The sequence below is a fragment of the Orycteropus afer genome, unplaced genomic scaffold, assembly GCF_000298275.1.
Source record: "Orycteropus afer afer isolate SDZICR_OR568_19922 unplaced genomic scaffold, OryAfe1.0 scaffold00463, whole genome shotgun sequence".
Classification (NCBI taxonomy): domain Eukaryota; kingdom Metazoa; phylum Chordata; class Mammalia; order Tubulidentata; family Orycteropodidae; genus Orycteropus; species Orycteropus afer.
Window position 1 is genome coordinate 1,349,366 of NW_006922050.1, and position 8,334 is coordinate 1,357,699.

Sequence of the window (8,334 nt, forward strand, 5' to 3'; positions counted from 1 at the left end):
CTTCCTTCCGAGGAGTGGCTGGTGGGTTTGAACCGCCAGCCGTCTGGTTAGCAGGCAAGTGTCTTAGCCACTATGCTACCAGAGCTCCTATATATATATATATATATATATAATTTTCACTACCTATCTGTCATTTTGTCACACTATGGTTGCTTGTATGTTGCTGTGATAATGCTAGAAGTTATGTCACTGATATTTCAAATACAAGCAGGGTCCACTCATAGTGGACAGGTTTCAGATGAAGACAATCTGGGCAGAAAGGTCTAGTGATCTACTTCTGAAAATTAGCCAATGAAAGCCTTATGGATCATAACGGAAAAATGTCCAACTCACTTGCTTTAGACACGTCATCAGGAGGGATCAATCACTGGAGGAGGCTATCATGTTAGGTGAAGTGGAAAGTCAGCAAGGATGGGGAAACCCTCAAGTGAGATGGATTGGCACAACAGTCACAATGATGAACTCAAAGATGCCTACAATCCTGAGGATAATGAAGGACCAGGCAGCATTTCATTCTGTTGTACACAGGATAACCATGAGTTGAAGCTGACTCAATAGCAGCCATCATCATTAACATCATGTGTCAGTTATTGTTCTATGTGATTAACAATTATTAACTCATTTAATCCTTATAAGCACACTTTGACTTACTTATGATAATGAAGCAACTGAGGAACAGAAGAGTAACTTGCTCAGGCCATATACCAAGTTATCAGTAGAGCTGGAATTCAAATCCAGACTCCATACACTGTGCTACTGTATAAGCTCTGATGGGTTAACTGATGACTAGTCTTATGACAGAGGAGTATCACCTCTCTCTTTCATTTAAAAAAGGAAAGACCCTTTTAAATGGTATTTGTTTCTCCTCTCTCTCCATTCTAGACATGAGTATTAGAGAGGAGTTTAAGTTATCATTTAAGCAGCTCTGGTGGCATAGTGATTGAACACTTAGTTCCTAACCAAAAGACCAGCAGTTCAAACTCACCAGCCACTCCACAACAGAAAGATGTGGCAGTCTGTTCCATAAAGTTCATGGACTTATAAACCCTATGGGACATTCTACTGTGTCCAATAAGGGTTGCTATTAATTGGAATTGACTCCATGGTACTGGATTTTTTTTTTTTTTTTTTTAAGTCCACTGTTTGCAAAATTGTGAAGAAGTCTGCCAGGGGAAAAGTGAAGCCAGAGGGAATGACAGAGCAGAACAGCAGCCAGGGATCCAGGTAAGGGTAGGGACCCAGGCCCCACCCCTACCAGGCAGGAATTCAGGGGAAAGTGAAGCCAGAGGGGACAACAGAGCAAAGAAGGAGCCAAGGATCCAGGTAAGGGGAGTGACCGAGGCTCCACTCCCACCAGGCAGGAAAGTGGGGGGAAGAGAAGCCAGGGAGATGACAGACAAGAGCAATGCCAGGGATCCAGGTAAGGGGAAAGCAGAGAGGTTTTGAACAGGTAGGCAAACTTGTCTGTCAGTTCGTCATACTGTTGTGGCTTCCTTGTTGCTGTGAGACTTGATGCTGTGCCACTGGTGTTTCAAGTGCCAGCAGGGCTGAACATGGTGCATAGGTTTCAATGCAGCTTATGGACTGAGACAGACTAGGAAGAAGGAAGAGGCTATCCACTTCTCAAAGAATTGCCCAGGGAAAATCTCCTGCACATGAATAGCCTAGAATCATTATCCTATACAAGGCAGGAGGACGAGCCCCTTAAGTCAGAAGGCTTTCAAAATATGACTAGGAAAGAGCTGCATCATCAGAGTAGGATCAACCTTACTGATATGGATAAAGTAAAGCTTTCATGACCTCCATTTGCTGACGTGGCATGACTCAAGTTGAGGAGAAACAGTTGCAAACATCCATTAATAATAGGAACACAGAATGTACAAACTATGAATCTAGGAAAATTGGAGGTTGTCAAAAATGAAATGGAATGCATAAAGATTGATATACTAGGCATAATTTAGCTGAAATGGACTGGTTTTGGCCATTTTGAATCAGACAACCATTGATCTACTATGCTGGGAATGACAATTTGAAGAAGAATGGTGTGGCATTCATTATCACAAAGGATGTTTCAAGATCTCTCCTGAAATACAGTGCTGTCAGTAGGATAATATTCATATGCCTACAAGGAAGATCCATTAATACCACTATTATTCAAATTTATGCACCAACCACCAAAGCCAAAGATGAGGGAATTGAAGATTTTTATCAACTTCTGCAGTCTGAAATTGACTGAACATGTAATCAAGATGTGTTAATTTTCACTGGTGACTGGAATGCAAAAGTGGAAAACAAAGAAGAATCACTAGTAGCTGGAAAATTTGGCCTTGGTGACAGAAATAATGCTGGAGATCACATGATAGATTTTAGCAAGACCAATGACTTATTCATTGTAAATACATATTTTCAACAATGCAAACGGTGGCTATACATGTGGACTTTGCCAGATGGAATACACAGGAATCATATTGAGTACATCTGTGGCAAGAGGCAACGGAAAACCTCAATATCTCCAGCAAAATCCAGGCCAGGAGCTGACTGTGCTACAGACCATCAACTGCTCACATGCAAGTTCAACTTGAAGTTGAAGACAATTAAAACAAGTCCACAAGAGCCAAAATACGATCTTGAATATATCCCTCCTGAATTTAGAGACCATCTAAAGAACAGATTTGATGTGTTGAACTCCAGTGACCAAAAACCAGGAGAATTATGGGATGACATCAAGAACATCATCCATGAAGGAAGCAAGAAGTCATTAAAAAGACAAGAAAAGAAGAAAAGACCAAAATGGAGTCAGAAAAACTCTGAAACTTGTCCTTGAGCAGAGAGTAGCTAAAGTAAATGGAAGAAATGACAAGATAAAAGAGTTAAACAAGATTTCAAAGAGCAGCTTGAGCAGACAAAGCCAATTACTATAATGAAATGTGCAAAGACCTGAAGTTAGAAAACCAAAAGGGAAGAACACGTTCAGCATTTCTCAAGCTGAAAGAACTGAGGATAAAAAATTAAGCTTTGAGTTGAAATATTAAAAGATTCTATGGGCAAAATACTGAATGATGCAGGAAGCATCAAAAGAAGATGGAAGGAATACACAGAGTCACTGTACCAAAAAGAACTGGTTGATCTTCATCCATTTCAGGAGATGGCATATGATCAAGAACCAATGGTATTGAAGGAGGAAGTCAAAACTGCACTGAAGGAATTGGCGAAGAACAAGGCTCCTGGAATTGACGGAATACCTATCGAGATGTTTCAGCAAAACAGATGTGCCACTGGAGGCACTCACTCAGTTATGTCAAGAGATTTGGAAGACAGCTACCTGGCCAACTGACTGGAAGACATCCATATTTGTATCCATTCCAAAGAAAGCTGATCCCACAAAACGTGGAAATTATCAAACAATATCAGTAATATAGCACACAAGTAAAATCTTACTGAAGATAATTCAAAAACAGTTGCAGCAGTATATTGACAGAGAACTTCCAGAGGTGCAGCCTGGATTCAGAAGAGGATGTGGAATAAGGGATATTATTGCTGATGTCAGATAGATCTTGGCTCAAAGCAAAGAATACCAGAAAGATGTTTACTTGTGTTTTATTGACTATGCAAAAGCATTTGATTGTGTGGATCATAACAAATTGTGGATAACATTGAGAAGAATGGGAATTCCAGAACACTTGATTGTACTCATGAGGAACCTGTGCATAGACAAGGAGGCTGTCATTTGAACAGAACAAGGGGACACTGCATGGTTTAAAATCAAGAAGGGAGTGTGTCAGGGTTGTATCCTTTCACCGTACTTATTTAATCTGCATGCTGCAAATAATCCGAGAAACTAGAATGTATGAAAGAAGAACATGGCATCAGGATTGGAGGAAGAATCATTAACAACCTGCGACACACTGACAACACAACTTTGCTTGCTGAAAGTGAGGATGACTTGAGGAACTTACTGATGAAGATTGAAGAATACAGTCTGCAGTATGGATTACATTTCAATATAAAGAAAACAAAAATCCTCACAACTGGACCTATAAGCAGTATCATGATAAATGGAGAAAAGATTGAAGATGTCAAAGACTTCACATTGCTTGGTTCTGCAATTGACACCAATGGAAGCAGCAGTCAGGACATCAGAGGAAAGCACTGGGCAAGTCAGCTGCAAAGGACCTCTTTCAAGTGCTGAGGACTAAAGATGTTTCCCTGAGGACGAAGGTGCACCTGACACAAGCCATGATATTTTTCAGTTGCCTAATGTGCATGTGAGAGCTGGACAATGAATAAGGAAAACCAAAGAAAAATTGATGCTTTTGAGATGTGGTGCTGATGAAGAATGCTGAAAGTACCACAGACTGCTAAAAGAACTAGCAAATCTGTCCTGGAGGAAGTGCAGCTGGTATGCTCCTTGGAAGGGAGAATGGCCAGATTTCGTCTCACTTACTGTGGTCATGTTGTCATAAGGGACCATTCCCTGGAGAAAAAGGTCATGCTTGGTAAGGTGGAGGGTCAATGAAAGACAGGAAGAGCCTCAATGAGATGGATTAACACTGTGGCTGCGGCAATGCGCTCAAGTATAGCAAGGATTGCAGAGCTGGCATGGGACTGGGCAGAGTTTCATTCTGCTGTGGATAGGGTCGCTATGAGTGGAAGATGACTCGATGGCTCCTAACAACAACAGAGATATTCTTGGTTCTGAGGCCAACAAGAAACATTTTAGAAGTCCCCAAAATTCTCCTGCAGATGCACTAGTATGGGTGATTCATTTAGGGTACTCTCCTGTAGAGGAGAGTATGAGACCTGACATGGCTGTGTGGACATTACAAAGATGCTACCTAGGAGCTCTGGTAGCATAGTCCCTAAGACACTTGACTGCTAACCAGAAGGCTGGAGGTTCAAACCCACCAGCCACTCCTCGGAAGGAAGGTTGGGCAATCTACTTCTGTAGTGATGTTGTTGTTACATGCTGTCGAGTCAGACCCGACTCATAGCGACCCCTCCTTGGGTTGCCGAGGCAGTATCACTACGGAAGTAGATTGCCCCATCTTCCTTCTGAGGAGTGGCTGGTGAGTTTGAACCACCAGCCTTCTGATTAGCAGTCAAGTGCCTTAGGCACTATGCTACCAGAGCTCCCAAAAATTATGGAATGCTTCACGAATTTGCATGCCATTCTTGTGCAGGGGTCATGCTAATCTTCTCTGTATCATTCCAATTTTAGTACTGCCTTGGAAACCCATGGAGAGGTCACTATGAGTTGGGTCCAACTCGACGGCACATAACAACAACAACAACATGAGAAGCTCAAGATAGTATCATTAGAATAGTGTATATAGGAAGAAGCAAACCAGAATACTAGTCTCAAGGTGTAAGCTAGCAGCTATGTTATTTTTTGTAATGTACTGATGATGTCCTTTCTTGGATACTGTTCACATGGCCAATGATAAGTGGAAGTTGGATGATATGACCCTGGGTATAGCTGATGAAATCAGAGTCTATAACCCAGATAAGGGATGGGGGATGTGCTTCTGATGCTCACTTCTGGGAATCTGAAACTTGGCTGTAGACACCACAGTCTGGATACTGAGGCTACCAGTTGGAAGCTTATTCAGTGGGGTGTGGTCTTATGTACTGATATGCTAATGAATGAACTATGAAAGTGAATCTTCATAGATAAACAGGAGAACTGGGTAAACATGGTAAAGCAGAGGTGTGGTCAGAGATAGAGAGAAACAGAGATAGAGATGGTAAAAGCCACTTTTTTTCTGGAGGCCTCTCTATAGTCAATTGCAGGATCACACAGGGTGTGGCTATATTTCTTAGTGAATTTTAGATGACTTGGTTGCTCATAATAATTTTTTTAACTTAAGTTTGCTTGAGTATGTTTCTATCTTTTGGATACAAAAAAAAAAAAAAATCCATGATTAATACATTTACCAATAATATAAAAAAAAAAACACTGCCATCAAGTCAAATCCAACTCATGGGACCCCTTCTTGGGCTTCTGAGGCAGTATCACTATAGAAGTCGATTGCTCAACCTTCCTTCCAAGGAGAGCCTGGTGGGTTTGAACCGTCAGCTTTCTGGTTAGCAGTCAAATGCCTTAGGCACTATACCACCAGAGCTCCTACCTATAATATAGGTATGCTTACAATTTTAATAAAAAGCCCAAGTCCAGATGATACCATGGGCAAGGAATATTAAAATAAGAGAAAAAGGAATTACCTCTCTTCAACTTTCCACTTCACAAGAGGTCAAACTGAAACAGATTTTCTCAACTTTATTGAAGCCTACTGGATTATGAACTATATATTCAATGATTTTTTTTTTCTTTGATCTTTAAAAGCATCAAAAGTTGCAAAATCAGTGTTAAGTCATTTTGGTCCACTAAGTATAAATCTTATAAATCCTTTTTGCCTTTGAGATCTTTAAGAAAACTCAAAGACACTTTTACTTCCCCAACATATCCTGCCCAATGCTCAATAATGGTCTTCATCTAATCAGAACATGATCTTTGGAAACTGTTGTGATTGTCTTGGAAATTCCTTATCAATCCTGGGGACAGAGGGCATAGGTTTAGAAGGGGAGTCCGTGATTCTGCCTGTCTTAACACTGGATCCTCTAGAGAATCTAGGTTTCTATGGTTTCCCTATTTCTTTAATTGATAATGTATTTTCCCATTTTCAGAATTTAAAGGAGCTCTGGTGGTGTAGTGGATAAGGTATTTGGCTGCTAATCAGAAGGTTGGCAGTTCAAACCCACCAGCATCTCTATGGAAGGAAGATGGGGCAATCTACTTCCATAAAGATTTATAGCTTCAGAAACCCAATGGAGGTTGCCATGAGTCAGAACTGACTTGATGGCAGTATTTTGTTTTCTTTGCCTGTTTTTGCCTTTGCAAAGCCCAGCTACTGTGAGCTGCCTCCTCCCCAAATGATTTTATCTCCCTGTTAATTTCTTTCGTAGCACATATCTCAATGTGTAAGGTTCTAGTTTGTTTATGTATTTATTGTTTATCTCCCTCACTAGAACATAAAATCTAGTTGAAAACTTGATAAAATTTGGGTAGGTAACTTCTAACTGCCTCAACAAATAGACCAAATTGTAGAATGGTTCAAACAACCACAGTTTATTTCTTGCTCATGTTGAGTTTCATGTGATGACAGAGATAAGGTACTTATACTCAACACAGTCTTTCAGAGACCCAGGCTGATGGCATATGTGCCATCTTCAGCATGTGGTATCAAAGTAGCCATAGGCATTAACATTCATTGAGCAGAAAACATGGAGGAACATATGGGAGGTTTTGATGGACAAGCCTAGAAGTAGCCCACATCACTTCTGACCACATGCAAAAGTCAGATTTCAGCCCCATGACCACACCTAATAGAGCAGGGTGTCAGGGACATGTAGATTAGTGTGTACCCAGGAAGAAAAGAAGAGTATGGAATTTGGTAAGCAAATAGCACTCCCTGCCACCAAAGCCAAAACCAAACTCATTGTCGTCAAGTCGGATCTGATTCATAGCAACCCCTCCTTGGGTTTCTGAGGCGGTATTACTACAGAGGTAGATTACAGAACTTCCTAAATATCTGCTGAAGAACAGATGAAAAAAAGGTAAGCAAGGAAGCAAATAAGCAAGGATTTTTCTATCGCTCCTGAGTGTGATGATGTATCTCTTTCCAACAGGCTGGCTGCTCTGACAATTCAACTGGTCTTGATGCACACAATACCATGGACTGCAGATCAACATATGTACCTGCCTTTCTGCTCATAGACTGCAAACTTCATGAACTCAGGAGCTTTTTCTAAAACTCCAGTTTCTTCAAATAAGGTAAGGCTTATAAGTGCTAAATTAATGCTTGAAGAGCAGGAAAAAAAAAAAAAAAAATTCTCCTGGTCCACTAGTATTGAAAGAAAGAGAAACAGGGATGATGTGAGCCACAAGCAGCTGAGCATTCTGTATTGGCCCAGGCTCAACTCCACAGACTCTAGTCTCCATCAGATCCTCAATACCTTACCAGGTGTTGGACTCAGTATTAGATGTTTTTATATACATTTCAATGCTTTAAATATCATTGTAACTAGTAATTAGAAACATTAAACACTTATAACAAAAAGTAAATGAGGCTTCTTGTCTAAGAAGTTGACAAGCAAAAGATGTTCAAGGAAAATCATTTGGAGGGGGAAAAAAAAAAAGAGGGTGGGGACCAGGTTTGCTGGTCCAATAGAGCCTGATGGAACCACTGAGACTATGGCCCCTAGCTGCCCTTCAGGTCTGGAATTGAACACACACCTGTGGTTTCCAGCCAAACAAAGAACAGGCACGTGAGTTAA

At 40.8% G+C, this 8,334-nt stretch overlaps 1 protein-coding gene and 1 non-coding gene across 2 annotated transcripts in view; both read right to left on the minus strand.

Moving 5' to 3' along the window:
* PLD5 (phospholipase D family member 5) overlaps window positions 1-8,334 on the minus strand; it is an 864,342-nt gene that overhangs the window by 728,354 nt on the left and 127,654 nt on the right. The gene's annotated exons all lie outside the window — the stretch shown is intronic.
* Window positions 5,136-5,239, minus strand: LOC122151452. The gene has a single exon (XR_006164159.1). It is a non-coding gene; the product is annotated as a U6 spliceosomal RNA (small nuclear RNA).